Below are 16,134 nucleotides of genomic sequence, written 5' to 3'. Positions count from 1 at the left end.
TATTTCCATGTTCCTATTTTATTGGGGAAGGGCACTAACTCAGAGAGCAATATTACCAGTAGATGCAATGGAGGTATTGTGAACTGGTCCTTCAGAGGAGCTGAACCTGTTTTCATTTTTACAAATCTATTTAAGAATCCCACGTAGATATACAGATGAATTTCAGCTAAGATAGGAAGGATGAGTCATGTTAGGAGATTTTAAACCTGTGGTTCTAAAAATGTTTTAGATTTATGCCATTTAAATGCTCCCATCTGGGCAAAATGGTTATTTTAACAGTTAAATATTAATTTGACAGAAGGGTAGGGCTTTTAATTTTTTCCTGAGTTTCCCCCCATTATTGTTAAATTAGTTAATGGGTTGGGTATTTAAGAGCTAATGTTATCCTTTTATGTAGAGCACCATCTGTGTGATTCTGGTTGTGAAAGAACTGAAATTACATAAAGTTTCAACTTTGTTTCTCTTACTGTCATTATCTTGTGCAGTATGACAAGAAATCACATTTATATCCTGGAACATTAAAAGTTGTAATCACTCTGTTAACCAGGAAGACATTTTTCACAGACTTAAAAAGGAACAAGCAACACATTATATTCCCACAAGCAATTCATTTCATGGATTTTGAACACTAGAAGCTTAAGACTTGTAATTTTGCTGGTCATGCCCATGTAGAAATACAAGATATTTTAAAATCTTTATTTAGTACATCGGAGCCTTCTTAAATCCTGGAGCTATGCATTTCCGTGCTTTTGTACAAAAAGGGGCTTTTGTAGAGCAAGCTGGAGAAAATAAACACAAAGATAAAGTTGTTTACACTGATTTTCCATGCATGCAAAACTGAATTTATTCTTGGTCCATTATCATTGCCATGTGGGGTTCTTACTAAATAGGTTTCAAGAGAACAGGTCAGTTAGTCATTAAAATGTAAGTGGACCATTTGTTCTCATTCCATCCTGATGTGTTTCACATATTATCAGAAAACAAGAAAGGCCATAGGGATAAATAATTCAAAGTCCCATGTTGTGCAAGGCCACAAAGGTATAATGGGAAGGTGGGACTATAGCCCAGTGGGGGCTATAATTCATGAGTAAAACATATGCTTTGCATGCAGAAGGTCCTACTTTCAGTCCCTGGCATCACCAGTGAAACTATAAAGAATCTGAAGTAGCAGGGATGGAACGATCCGTGCCTGGAGGTGCAACTACTTGTTCTGTAGTGTTTTTCCCCAGATGCTGCCCTTACCAATACAAATGTGATCACTGAGGCTGAAATGTAAAGTAAAAGACTAGCACAGAGGAAGATGAGTTTCTTATCCCTCTTTAACTCTTTCTCCTTGCACAATTTCCCCAGTGAAAATTACCTCCACGGGTTGCTTTTATCCTCACAAATGAAAAGATACAGGAATCCATATCTTTTCAGCAGAAATGGCAAGTTAAGAAGCCCCTCTTAAGAATGTTGGTCTTCCACTTCAAATTTGCAGCCTCAGCAGCTGCCTTGTACAAATAATCATGGACACTATATAAAATGTGTAGTTTCACCCACTGTTCGCTCTAACAGGGATTTCCAGATGATGTTCACTACAACTTCCAGCATCCCCAGTTGCAATGGCCAATGGCTGGGGTTTATCGGAGTTGTAGTTAACAACATCTGGGAATCCCTGTTAGAGGGAACACTGGTTCCACCCTATCTGCTTAGCAAGTAGAAGGTCCCAAGGGCATCAATGTATTACATCCAGTTAGAAATATTTTTTAAGTCCCATATATGTGAATAAAAACCAGCTGAAAGAAGTTGAGAAAGAATGGTGGGTCCATTTGGGGCCCAGTTCTCTCACTAGGCTACTCTGTTGTGGAGCAGGCTAGGGGAAGTGGGGGTGGGGTGGGGTGGAGTGGTTGTGGTCCATAAGAATACCATTTCCCTTACCAGGGTCCCTGTGCGATAGTTGACTTATATTTTTGTGACTGGGTTCTAGGGATAGATTGAGGATTCTGTTGGTGTACTGTCTACCCCGCTGGCCAACTGACTCCCTAACTGAGCTGCCGGAGTTTGTCTTGGAGTTGGTGTTGGAGTCACCCAGACTTTTAGTGCTGGGGGACTTCAATATCCACTTTGAGGCTGACTTGTCTGGTGCGGCTCAGAAGTTCATAGCAGCCATGATAACTCTGGGCCTATTCCAGTTAGTTTCAGGGCGAACTCATGTTGCTGGTTACACACTCAATTTGATCTTTTGTTCAGATCAAGGGGGTGTTCCATGGGTGGGGGATCTTGTGGTTTCCCCATTGTCATAGATGGACCACCACCTGGTTAAGTTTGGTTTCACAGCCATGACACAGCCCTGCAGGGGTGGTGGACCTATAAAATGGTCTGTTTGAGAAGGCTGCTGGACCCAGTAGGATTCCAAAAGGCCTTGGAGAGTTTCAGTGTTGGTGCTGCCAGTGATTCTATTGATGTCCTGGTCAGAACCTGGAATAGGGAACTCAACAGGGCAGTAGACACGATCGCTCCTAAGCATCCATTCCAACCTGCTTTAAAAGTGGCCCCTTGGTATACAGAGGAGTTACGGGGCCTGAAGCAACAAGGTAGCTACTGGAACACAAGTGGATGAGAACCCGGCTCTAATTTGACAGGTCACAGCATAGAGCCCATTTGAAGGTTTATGTGGAAGTGGTGTGTGCAGCAAAAATACAGTTCGGGTCTGTGCACGCATTGCTTCTGCAGGTTCATGTTCGGAAGAGTTGTCCCAGGTTGTGAGGAGTTTGATTCAAGCTCCTTCCAGTTCAAGCCAGTTCTCGGAGCCTATGTTCTGCTGCAATGCCTCTAATGAGTTCTTTGCGGGAAAAATATCTTATATTCGGGTTGACTTGGACTCCACTGTTTTTGCAGAGTCTGTTAAGGTGGTGTCTAGCAATCCCTCTTACAGTATTAGATTGGATCAGTTTCAATCTGTGATGCCTAAGGACGTAGACAAGCTGCTTGGGGCAGTGTGTCCTACCACTTGCTCTCTGGATCCTTGCCCGACTTGGCTGCTTCTATCTAGCAGGGAAATTGATGGGGATGGCCTAGTTAATATTAACTTATCGCTGAGGGAGGGTAGGATGCAGTGTTCCCTCTAAGGCATGCACATGTGCATGCGCTCAAACATTTTTTGATGTCTACTCAGTCAATTTTAGATCCTGTTCAGGTTGAATTAGGAAAGCCCCACTCAGAATTCACACGCACACACACTGCCTTGATACTTCCACCCAGAACAAAACTCATTCTGCACACAGATGAAAAAAAATTAGAACACCGGTAGGATGCCTCCTGCTTTGAAGGAGGCAATGATTAGACCACTTCTTAAGAAGCCTTCCCTAGATCTCTCAGTGATGGATGTATAGGCCAATCTCCACTCTCCTATGGTTAGGCAAGGTGATTGAGAGAGTGGTGGCTAACCAGCTCCAGACAGTTTTGGAGGAAAGTGATTATCTAGGCCAGGCCTGCTCAACTTAGGCCCCCCAGCTGTTTTTGGACTACAACTCCCATAAGCCACAGGGGCCAATAGCCAAGGATTATGGGAGTTGTAGGCCAACATCTGCAGGAGGGCCGAAGTTGAGCAGGCCTGATCTAGACCCATTTCAAACTGGCTTTAGAGCAGGCTATGGGATTGAGACAGCCTTGGTCAGCCTGATGGATTATCTTTATCAGGGAATCGACAGAGGGAGTGTGACTGTTGGTTATTTTGGATCTTTCAGCGGCATTCAATACCATCAACCATTGTATCCTGCTGGATTGACTGGGAGAGTTGGGGATAGGAGGCACTGCTTTGCAGTGGATCCACTCCTATCTCTTAGGCAGATTCCAGATGGAGGAGCTTGGTGACAGTTGCTCTTTGAAACAGGAGCTATTATATGGAGTCCCGCAGGGCTCTATTCTGTCAGCAATGTTTTTAACATCTATATGAAATCGATGGGTGAGGTCATCAGGAGATTTGGTGCAGGGTGTTACCAGTACACTGATGACACCCAAATCTATTTCTCCTCCTCCTCCTCCTCCTCCTCCTCCTCCTCCTCAGGAAATGGCATTTATTCCCTAAATGCCTGCCTACAGGCAGTAATGGGCTGGATGAGGGACAACAAATTGAAGCTGAATCCAAGTGAGATGGAGGTGCTCATTGTGGTGGGTTCAAAATTTGAGCAATGAGTTATATCTCCCTGTCCTGGGTGGGGTTACACTCCCCCAGAAGGAACAGGTACGCAGCTTGGGAGTGCTCTTGGATCCAGGCCTCACACTGGTATCCCAGGTGGAGGCTATGGCCAGGAGCACTTTCCATCAACTTCGGCTGATTCACCAGCTGTGTCCATTCCTTGAAGAGAATAATCTCAAAACAGTGGTGCATTGACGTGGGGATAATCCCAACTCTGATCAGTTCAATTAGTGGAGACCTTTACACCATTTGCTGGAAATTCAAAGAACTTTATTTGTTTAACGATGTTGGGAACTCCCTAAAATGGAGACAACTGGAAAAGGAAGCTACAGTAGCTGAGATAGTAACACTGATATCATTAGGCAAACAACCTCAGGAGAGACAGTTTAGACCAATCACAGAGTATAGCCTCAGTGGCCAATCAGATAACTAGTTCACAGTTTCATTGCATACAGCAACAAGTTAACCACGTGCAAAGGAAGTAACCGTGTGCAAAAGGAATAACCCAAATATGGTGATTTCATTCATTACAGAATTTCCGTTAATCCAACTAGTACGCACACAGGCCAGGGCCAGCCAAAGCCTGTTTCCCTCATCAGCATCAGTAAGGAGCAGGTAAGGACCCACTTAAAATAAAGGTAAGGTTGTACCGTCGAGTCGGTGTTGACTCCTGGCAACCACAGAGCCGTATGGTTTTCTTTTGGTAGAATACAGAAGTGGTTTACCATTGCCATCTCCTGCGCAGTATGAGATGATGCCTTTCAGCATTTTCCTATATCACTGCTGCCCAATATAGGTGTTTCCCATAGCGGAGGTTTGAACCAGCGACCTCTTGCTCCCTAAGCAACTGACTTCCCCGCTGTGCTATTAGGTGACTTAAGGACCCACTTACCTACTTCTTAAAGCAGCCACTCGCCCCCAGTCAAAACGTTTCGGCTGTGGCAACACAAATCATTTCAGTGCTTCAAATTAGAGACACCAAAACAATTCGTGTACATCCCTACTCCTTCCCTCATGGGGTGGTTGGATGGGGGCTCTGTGAGCTCTTTCACTCTCTAAAACATAGTCCTCAGGTAACTGCAGAAGGTCTCGAAGGAGATATGCAATGAAGGTGGAAGGGCAGGAATGTTTCAAAAGCTCTCCTACCCAAACAATTCATACTTTATTTCTGCAAGAACAGCATTCCAAATCTGTCACTTTAGCTTGTAGCATTTTATTTTCATTGCACATAGTCTGGATGGTGATGTCTATTTTAGTATCATGGTCTTCAGTAAGGGAGATACGACTCTTCACAGCCCCCCACCCCCTGCCCTTGTGCCCAGAATATCTACTGACTGCAAAGTATTTAAAGGCAGCTTAATTGTCTGAATATCTGTAGCCATTTCCTTTAACAGGGCTAGGATTGTAAGATCAAAGTTTTCAAGGAGGATGGGGGAGGGCGAGCCAGATGACAAGGGAGAACTGGACTCGGGGCTTTCTGCACTTTCTATAGCCATTAACACCTCTTTTCCTTCTATCTTTAAGCCCATTACTTCTCCATTTCAGCTTGCAGAGGGATTTTAACTGGCTATTTGAATTGCTTTCAGTTAATAGCTCACCTTAGTGCTGACTGAAAGATGGTTTAGGGCCATGAAAATAGACCTGGAATTCGGCACCAGGCAGAAGCTGCCTCATAGCACGGACCTCACCAGTAGCTATCTTAACAGGAACCCAATTGTTTTAATTGTGTTGATGTTTTAATTGTTGTGTTTTTCGATTATGAACCACCCAGGGACTTACATAAGCATCAGACATAGAATGTGGGAGCAGAGAGAGACACTTCCTCCTTAAGTGGTTCTGTGGGCAACAGTTTTATGACTGCAAGGAATGCCACATTTGCTGGGAATAGCTGGGGCAGCAATCACAACTCCTAGGCTACTGTGGTCTTCTACCACCTTTCCCCAACATTGTAATGTGACAACTCATGTCAGGGCAGGTTATGACCTTACCCATTCAGTACTTTGTATTAGTGCTTTTAGAGTCTTCAAAGCACATCATGTGCATGTTCTTGTAATTCTGAGGCTGTAGCTAAATGACTTGTGGCTACTTAATGACTTCATATCAGAAGTAAGGTTTGAACTATTGCAGTTGCCTCTGGTGGTAACCCTTTAAACCTCAGTATTTAGATTAGCTGTAAGCTACGTTAGGAAATGGCAGTGTGTAAAGCTCCAGAAATTATACCACATGTGGGTTCATGTTCTTTATAAGGGTATTGTAATGACAATATTTAAAGATAAAAGCTTGAAAGAGAAACCTCTATAAAAATATTACAGTAGCTTACTTATATAGCTTCTAGTACAGCATACTGTATATAGGTACTATAGCACAGACAAAGCTTAAGATGTCAAAGAAAAGCACTGATTACACAGGGTTTCATGAAAAGTAGTTTCAAGGAGCATTCATTCAAGGAACTTGTACTTACTTACAAACTGTAAAGTAAGGAAAGAGTCAAGTGAGGTCCCCTAAGGCAACCAAACTCTGGGTTTGGATTTCCTCCTGTTTTATCCTAAAATTTCTCCTGACTATACAAAACCATAACTTGGAGAAACATATCAGGATTCAAATCTTTTCTTAATACACAACTAGTGATCTTGTACAAATATGTTTACTGCTTTTTCTTTGATCTATTGTTTCTTTAGCTCAAATTTATAATTAACCTTCTTAGCTTCGTTCACTAATCCTTCTGTTTGAGCAAATTTAAGTAGATCCTAAAACACATCCTGTGAAACATCTAGTTCACATAAGCATCTTTGAAAAACACTGAATTGCAGAAACAAAGGTTGTAGGTAAAAAAGGTTACAGGTAAGTCATCCTTTCTAGGCCTAGCTGAATCAAAATGAAATAAGGAAAGTAGGGGTGATCTTATTCCCAGACCCGTAGCCGGATGGTGGCATGGAGTGCACCTGCCTCCCCCCAAAATACTTCTTCCTCCTCAGTGGCCACCAGGAGCTCAGCTGAGGAGGGAGAAGAATAGCTCACCTCACAGCCTGCTGTGCCGGTGCTCCAGTCGCTCCTCCTTCTCCCATCCCCCCACCCCACCCGAGCAAGCAAGGAGCTTCTAGGCTGTGCTTTTGTCTTCTCCCACCCACACGCCTGCTCAAAGAGCCAGTGTGAGCGAAGCTGGCTCAAGGATCTGAGAGAGACAGTGGGAGAGACTGGAAACGACCCACACGATGGCCAATGCCAAGAGAGAGACTCTGCAGCTGCAGCTCAAAGCAGCAGAACGCGGAGGAGGAGAGAGAGGACTAGTCTCTAGTCCTCCCCTTCAGCTGGGCATATTGGGCAATTGGCTGGCTGTGTTCTTGACTTGATTGATATTAAGTCATTATGCAGCCAGAGTGTGTGTGTCTTTACAGGTGAGGCAGGAAGTATGAGTAGGTGTGTGTCAGTGTGTGCCTATGTCTGTCTTCCCCCTCCTCCATGAAGGATCCTGGCAGCAGGCTACTGCTAGAAAAGCAAAAAGAGAGGCTAGGGGGATGAGATGTGTGACTCTTGTCTGGGGCTCTGCAAGAGAGAGAAAGAGAGAGAGAGACTGTATGTACAGAATGTACATAGGCATGGCTGATGCTCTGCAAAGGGGATAGGCTTTCTCTGTGGCTGCATCAGGCTGATAGAATAGGCTCCCTACTGAAATAAGAGCATCTCCTTTTCTGTTTGTTTTCAGGAAGAACCTCGACACTTTGCAGGCATTTAATTAGAATTAATTTAACTTTAATAACTATTTTATTCTATTGTTTTAATTATGTATTTTAATTTATAACTTTTAAATATTTTAAATTTTGTACACTGCCTAGAGATGTACGTATCAGACAATATAGAAATATGATTAATTAAATAAACAAATATAGGTGGGCAGCCTGACCCCCCCCCCTCTTATGATTCCACCCAAAAGATTTTAGGCTGGCTATGGGTCTGCTTATTCATAATTTACATGACAGAAATATAGAATTGCTGGTTTGTAGTTCAGTTGTTTAGACTTTACACTATACCAGCTCTCTGTCCATTCTTAGCCAAAGATGTGTTAAGCTATGTGTGAATATAAATGCAGCCTCTTCTTTCCACCAGATAATGTGGATAGAATTTTATGATCTTAACACATCACAGTGACTGACATCATGACTAAATTTACTCAAGGAAATCCCATTGATATTTGGACAAGTTAGACTTGCCTTTTAATTTACTCAAATTTAGTCAGGATATCAGCCAGTGTTACTTTACTGCAGGCACATTTTGTATCAGAAAATAGTATGGGAGAAAATGTATTAGATTCCTTTTATTTAGGTCTTGCAAGGAGGGTGGGAAAGACTGGATTTCTTGTCGTTCAGGTCTAATTGACAGATCTGGGGAAGGGTGCACTTTTGACAGGACACAGCAATCAGCAAGGTGTTTACTCTGAATGAGTTTTATTAGCTATTTGGGGGGCTATTTTTGAAGTGAGTGGTTTGAGGACTGTCACAGTAAGATTTTTTTCTATGATGTTTAATTATTTTAATAAGAAAATTGCCTATATCTATCTATCTATCTATCTATCTATCTATCTATCTATCTATCTCCCCTTGAAGCGTTTTTAAAGCCTCTGAAATAATCATGTTGTGGCAGAAGATCAGATCAACTGAAAGAAGTAACTTCATGTAGTTAGCAGGGAAAAAAGGGTGTAATTTTGTCCATGTTTTCCAATGAATGCATTTTTTCTTGATTGCTGTGGCACTTCTGAAATTAATTGCTCCTTGTGGGCTTTTACCCCTTTCTTTTTAATTTTTTCTCGTAGATGTTGAGAATATGCTAGAAAATGTGATGGTCTTTGAATACAAGCAATGTTTTGAACCTGTTTAACTAGTGGTGGTTCTAGATCAGCGGTTTCGAACCATGGTTTCTCCAGATGTTGCTGAATTACAACCCCCATCATCCCCAGCTACAGTTTATTGTGGGTGGGGATGCTGGGAGTTGTAGTTCAGCAACATCTGGCGGAACCCTGGTTGGAAACCACTGCTCTAGATGATGAGTTTTGTGGGACATCTGCATTGCACATGGCAACTGTCCTGATTGCTCCTATTACAGACAGGCTAGCAGGATCAGCATAAATAGCACAGCAACTGCTATACCAAACGGCAGTATCACAATTTCTTCTGCTTGTTAGCACTTTCTGTTCCTGCAGATCTTATGCTTTCCCTTCACTTCTAATTTGGTGCTAATATGGCTTCTTGAAGCAGTCCTAACCAGCTCACAGCCTGGCACCATAATTCTATAGGCAACGATTGAGAAGAATACCTGGCTCTCAAGCGCCTTTGTTAGTGTGGTTCCTACATGATATTTTTATGCATCTTCATACACAGGTATAGTTCTTAAGATGAAATCCCCACATGCAGGCAAGTACAGTTTTTCCCCCTCCAAGGTAACTTGAGAAAAGGCCATCTGAAAGAAAGCCTGATAAAAGTCGGAATGTAGCAAAGCTCTGTTAATCAGACCAGTGAAGCCAAGAAACTGTCTGATGTTTTATTGGCAATAAAGTTTTATCTTCTCTTACAGCAAATACAGAAAAAAGATGGTGCTCTCTGAAGTCTATATAAATAGAACTCCCAATGACACCCTTAGTTTTTAAATAGATCACAATAAGACCAAATCCACATGAGCAAATAATCAGTTAAAATGAGACTGAACTCTAAAATTAGGGAAACTTTTGAGCCCAGCTATTTGTTTAGCTGATCTGCAAGAAATTGCCCTAGTAATTGTACCTTGGTCTATTTGATATGTATGAGGTTTTGAATATTTTATAATGGTTAAGGTTGTGTTCACTTCAGGCAGCAGCTTCAAAAGCATACACACATACAGATGAATTAAAAACAAATTCTTTGCTTTCCAAATCAGCATGGAATAATAGTTTGGATTTTTATATACTCTTCTTTGAAGACTTGTCCAGATGGTATTATTATTGGTGGTCTCTTATATGGATGGTCCTTTAAATATATATATATATGTAGTCTGTTTCTGGCCTGATTTCTCAGACAGATAATGAGTGTTAATGCTTCATGTGAAGAAGAGCTAGAAGCAGAATTGTAAAAATGCTACAGAGGAAGGCACTGGGGAACACATTTCAGAGCCATCACAAATTTTCAGTGAAGCATAGGCATAAATTCAGCACACATCAGATCTTAATAGAACATAATATACTCCAGAAAGAGTAGAGATAATGTATCCTGATGTATTCAATATTTGACTTTGATGTAAGCTTAAGCATTTTTCCATATATTTTATGTTATCACAAAATTAATCTTGGCTGGATACTGTTGCACATTAATTATCAACTACTACTAAGTCCAACTGGCTTGTTTTCATAAGGCTATGAGATATCCACTGTGTGACAGCAAGGTTTTAAGAATGTCATTAAGATATTCTTAAAAGATATCACTGAGATAGTTCATTAAGAACTGCTATAACTAATCTATCTATCTATCTAATTCTCTAAGGTGTACCCGTGGCTGATCCCATGCATGGCAGCTCTCACAAGAGTTCGCAAGCAGAAGCACCTGATTGGGCAGTGGGGATCCCATATACAGATAGGGAGGAGGAGCCTGTGGTGGTTAAGGTCACCTGGAATGCAACTGTTTCTGGTTGGAAGATGTTCTTGATTGTAGAGGAGAGGAATCTATATATGTAAAATGACAGTGGGCAGGGGTCTACGAAGAGAGGGGTCATGAAGGAGGAAAGAGCCCCTTCAGGAGAAGGAGTCTGCCGTTGTGTGAATTAGATGATGAAACAAGATGAACAAGATCTGTTAACTCAGGAAGGGAGAGGGGGGAAGGAGAATAAAGACAGAAGGGAAGAGCGAGTGGAGGAGAGAGAAAGAAAGAAAAAGAAGGGAGGGAAAGAGAGAAAGAAGGAAGGGCGAGGGATGGGCCCGAGCCTGTTAGAGGCCTGAAAGGAACGAGCGGACATGACGGCAGCGGCAGCAAGGAAGGGCCCAGTTAATCACTGCTGCTTTGGGGGGCTACCAAGGCCATTGCCGGAGGGAATTAGGCATACAATAGAACATATAACAAAAGGGAAACATGTGTAAAGAACAACCAAAAGCTAACAATAAACCATGTGCAAACAGCAAATATCTATAAACATACAAACTCAAGAAATAAATAATTATATTTTTATATGTGTATCATAAATTCTTTTAAATATCTATAAATATACCTCTTAATAAACATACATATTTAAAAAGAACACCAAGGAATGTCCAGTGTTGCCCAGAGCACAGAATAATGAAGATGATAATTGTATTCCAATCCTGCTTGATCAGCAAAAAAGACTGTGATGTTACAAGAGAACGCCAAAGCAGGTTCACTGTATCCCAGAGCACAATTTATAGGAAATGTTGGCAAAGTTCCAATCCTTCTGAGTCAGCATGGAAAACTGTGCTGTAATAATAGTCCATCCTGTTATCTGAAGCTTGTAAAGATAATATTTCTTTCGCTAGTAAGTCCTTGAAAAACTGTCCGGATATTCAGTAATTTTCACCAATGCTTCTTCATGAAGGACTTATCAGTTCTGTGTTCATTCTAATGATAGCATTTTGTATGTGAGGGAATCAGGCAGGCAAGGGATGGGCCCGGGCCTGTCAGCGGCCCGAGGGGAACAAGCAGTCATGGCAATGGCGGCAGAGAGGAAGGGCCCAGTCAATCACTGCTGCTGCTGCTCCTGTGGGGAGCAGCAGGAGCGGGGCTCAGGTGAGGGTGGGGAGGTCTCTGGGGATAGGGGGCTGCAGCTTGGCCAGTAGGTGCCAGCAACGCTGCAGCTACAACCAAGAGGGGTGAGGGGGATGGAGTAAAGGGATGGAGGAATGACCAAGAGGAGCGAGGAGGATGGAAACAATCAGATGGAGGAGGAGGAGCAGGAGTGCAGCTCAGGTGAGGGTGGAGAGATCTCTGAAGTGAGGGGGGCTGTGGCAGTGGGTGAGGGGAGGAATCAAGTACTAGCGTGCAGATGCAGATTAAGCTATTATATTAATATTGCCCCTTCCAGAAGTATTTTTGTTATTCTGCACATACTGAGGTTATTCTTTCTCATAGGTTTCAGATGTTCAATGTGTTTGAACATGTTTAGATCACCAAAGTATATAAATATATGATAATGTATATATGTTAACCCCTGCTAACTTGGCAAAGAGGCACCTTTTACTGTGGTGATTCTATTTATTGCTTGTTTACCCAGAAGAAAATCCCACTATAGTCAACAGGGCTTGCTCCCAGGTAGAAATTTGGGTGGATTATAATCAGTAGTAGAGCCACCTAATGGTGCAGTGGGGAAGTAACTTGCATAGGGAGCAAGAGGTTGCTGGTTTGAATCCCCGCTGGTATGTTTCCCAGACTATGGGTAACATCTATATCAGGCAGCAGTGATATAGAAAAATGCTGAAACTGTGTAGGAGATGATGCAAGGTGACAATAAAGGAGGCGAAAAGAGAGTTTGAGGAACATTTCACTAAAAGCATCAAGGGGAATAACAAACACTTCTTTAAATACATCATGTGCAGGAAAACTGCCAGGGAGGTGGTTGGACCATTAGACAATGAGGGAGTGAAAGGGATTATTAAGGAGGATATGGAGGTTGCAGAGAAGCTAAATGAGTTCTTTGAGTCCGTCTTCATGGCAGAGGATACTGAGCATATACCTGTTCCTGAAACAGGCTTTTTGGGGATGGAGGCTAAAGAACTAAGTCAGATAGAAGTGACAAGAGATGATGTTCTAAACTGTCTGGAAAAACTGAAAACTAATCAATCGCCAGGGCTGGATGGCATCCATCCAAGAGTCCTCAAAGAACTCAAATGTGAAATTAAATATATAACTTATCTCTACAATCAGGCTCTGTACCGGAGGATTGGAAAGTAGCCAATGTAACAACGGTTTTCAAAAAGGGATCCAGGGGTGATCAGGGAAATTACAGGCTGGTTAGCTTAACATCCGTTCCAGGCAAACTGATAGAAAGCATCCTCAAGGATAAAATTGTAAAGCACATAGAACAACAGGCCCTGCTGGGAGAGAACCAGCATGGCTTCTGCAAAGATAAATCTTGCTCAAAAACCTCTTGGAGTTCCTTGAGAGTGTCAACAAGTGTGTAGATAAAGGTGATCCAGTTGACAAAGTATACCTGGATTTCCAAAAAGCTTTTGACAAAGTTCATCATCAAAGACTCCTGAGGAAACTTAGCAGTCATGAAATAAGGGGACAAGTACATGTGTGGATTGCTAATTGGTTGAAGGACAGGAAACAGAGGGTAGGGATAAATGGAGAGTTTTCACAATGGAGGGAAGTAAGAAGTGGGGTCCTCCAGGGATCTGTACTGGGACCAGTGCTTTTTAATTTATTCAAAAATGATCTTGAGGTTGGGATAAGCAGTGAGGTGGCCAGATTTGCAGATGATACCAAACCCCTTCAGGTAGTGAAATCCAAGACGGATTGTGAGGAGCTCCAAAAGGATCTCTCCAAACTGGGTGAGTGGGTAACAAAATGGCAAATGCGGTTCAATGTAGGCAAGTGTAGAGTGATTGCACAGTGGGACGAAAAATCCCAACTTCAAGTATACGCTGATGGGATTTGAGCTGTCGATGACTGACCAGGAGAGGGATCTTGGGGTTGCAGTGGACAGCTCATTGAAAGTGTCGACTCAATGTGGGGAGACATGATAGAGGCCTATAAAATCGTGCATGGTGTAGATAAAATGGATAGAGAGAAATTCTCCTCCTCCTCACATAACACTAGAACCAGGGGTCATCCTTTGAAATTGATTGCCAGGAAATTTAGGACCAGCAAACGGAAGTACTTTTTCACACAACACATAATCCACTTGTGGAATTCTCTGCCACAAGATGTGGTGACAGCCAACAACCCGGATGGCTTTAAGAAGGGTTTGGAAAAGTTCATGGAGGAGAGGTCTATCAACGGCTACTAGTCGGTAGGGGTGTGCACGGACCGTTCCAGGGCCATGCAAAAGGCCTCTGGACAGGTCCAGAATTCAGCTGGTCCGGTGGTCCGGCACTGGGGGGAGTGTAGCTTTAAGAGCGGCGAGGTAGTATGTACACCACCACCCCGCCGCTCTTCCCCCTCCGGCACTGGACTTTGTTATAACATTTTTGGGGTGGCAGAGTTCCTCCCTGCTGCCCCTGCCCCTGTCGTTGCCTGAAGAGCTTCCCAAAGTTCCAAGGAGTAGAAGCTGGTGGCGGGTGCATGCGCCCGGTGCGCGCGCACCCATTGCAGCCGCCCCCGCGCGCCGCATTCATCAAAATGACGTATGCGGCACGTGCTGGCAGCGACAACGGGCACGCACACCGGTGGCGGCAATGGGCGTGCGCGCGCAAGGTGCATGCGCCCGCTGCCAGCTTCTACTCCTTGGAATTTTGGGAAGCTCTTCAGGCAACAACAGGGCAAGGGCGGCAGGGAGGAACTCTGCCATCCCAAAAATGTTTAACAAAGTCCAGCGTCGGAGGGGGAAGAGCGGCGGGGGGGGGGTAAGTACTACCCCCCCCGCTCTTAAAGCAACACTCCCCCCAGTGCCAGACCATACCTCCGTGGTTCCGTGCACATCCCTACTAGTCGGGGGGCTATAAGCCATCTCCAGCCACAGAGGCAAGATGCCCCTGAATACCAGTTGCAGGGGAGTAACAGCAGAAGAGAGGGCATGCCCTCAACTCCTGCCTGTAGGCTTCCAGTGGCATCTGTGGTCCACTGGAAAAACAGGATGCTGGACTACTCTGTAAAAACACTGTGGGCCACTGTGTAAAACAGGATGCTGGACTAGATGGGCCTTGGGTCTGATCCAGCAGGGCTGTTCTTATGGCAATGATAAACCCTTTCTGTATTCTACCAAAGAAAACCATATGGTCTGTGGTTGCCAGGAGTCGACACCAACTCAACGGCACAAATTTACCTTTACTTTATAATCAGTAGTACAGAGTTAAGGGCATGTTTAACTGTCCTACTAAAATCAATAAAACTCAGAAGGTTTTAACAGATGATACAATTTGCATGCAACCTGGCTTAAGTAAAATCAATGGCAGTTTTACTATTAGCAAATGGGAGGTGTGATTGTGCTGGTCCTTCATGGCTGGGATTTAAGGCCACGTGGGACTTATTTGTAATGATTATATTTTATTTGATATTATTTCTATCCATTTCCACACACATTACTTGCCTTAAGCCTGGAGGCTGGGAGAGAACAACAACAACAACAACAGAAGAGAGAGAATGGTAAGATAATGTATATACGTTGCAGGCAAAGTATAAAAATCAGGTATTCTATAGAATACTTGGGAATTCTACTCATTGACAAATGGTATTAGGCAAAGTATCAAATGAGGTCAAATGAAAATTATATTAAATTATCAATTAAAACATCGTATGTTAATCCTAGAAATTCTATTGATTTACAAGTAAAACTTAGGTAATGTGGGAACACATGAAAAAGAATTACATACTTTTCCTAGGCAATGCATGTTTTTCTCTGCATTATTTGTTTATTTGTTTGTTTGTTTGATTTTAGACCGCCTTTACAAAATAGCTCAGGGCAGTTCACAAACATCAAAGACCCTTTAACAATTTAAGAGCACTGGAAGGCCAGGCCGAATAGGTACTGTAGGTCTTTAGGGCTCTCCTAAATTCCAATAAAGAATTCAAATTACGGATGTCTGCAGGGAGTGCATTCCACAGTCCAGGAGCGGCTACAGAGAAGGCCCGCCTCTGGGTTGCCACCAGACGAGCTGGTGGCAACTGGAGCCAGACCTCCTCAGATGATCTTAGCGTGCGGTGGGGATCAGACCGAAGAAGGCACTCTCTAAGGTAACCTGGACCTAAGCCGTTGAGGGCTTTAAAGGTAATAACCAGCACTTTGTATTCTGCTTGGAAACATATCGGCAGCCAGTGCAGCTGTTTCAA

This window comes from Hemicordylus capensis, chromosome 1 (genome assembly GCF_027244095.1).
Source record: "Hemicordylus capensis ecotype Gifberg chromosome 1, rHemCap1.1.pri, whole genome shotgun sequence".
In the NCBI taxonomy this organism is placed as follows: Eukaryota; Metazoa; Chordata; class Lepidosauria; order Squamata; family Cordylidae; genus Hemicordylus; species Hemicordylus capensis.
The sequence above is the reverse complement of the archived record's forward strand: the minus strand, read 5'-3'. Positions refer to the sequence as shown.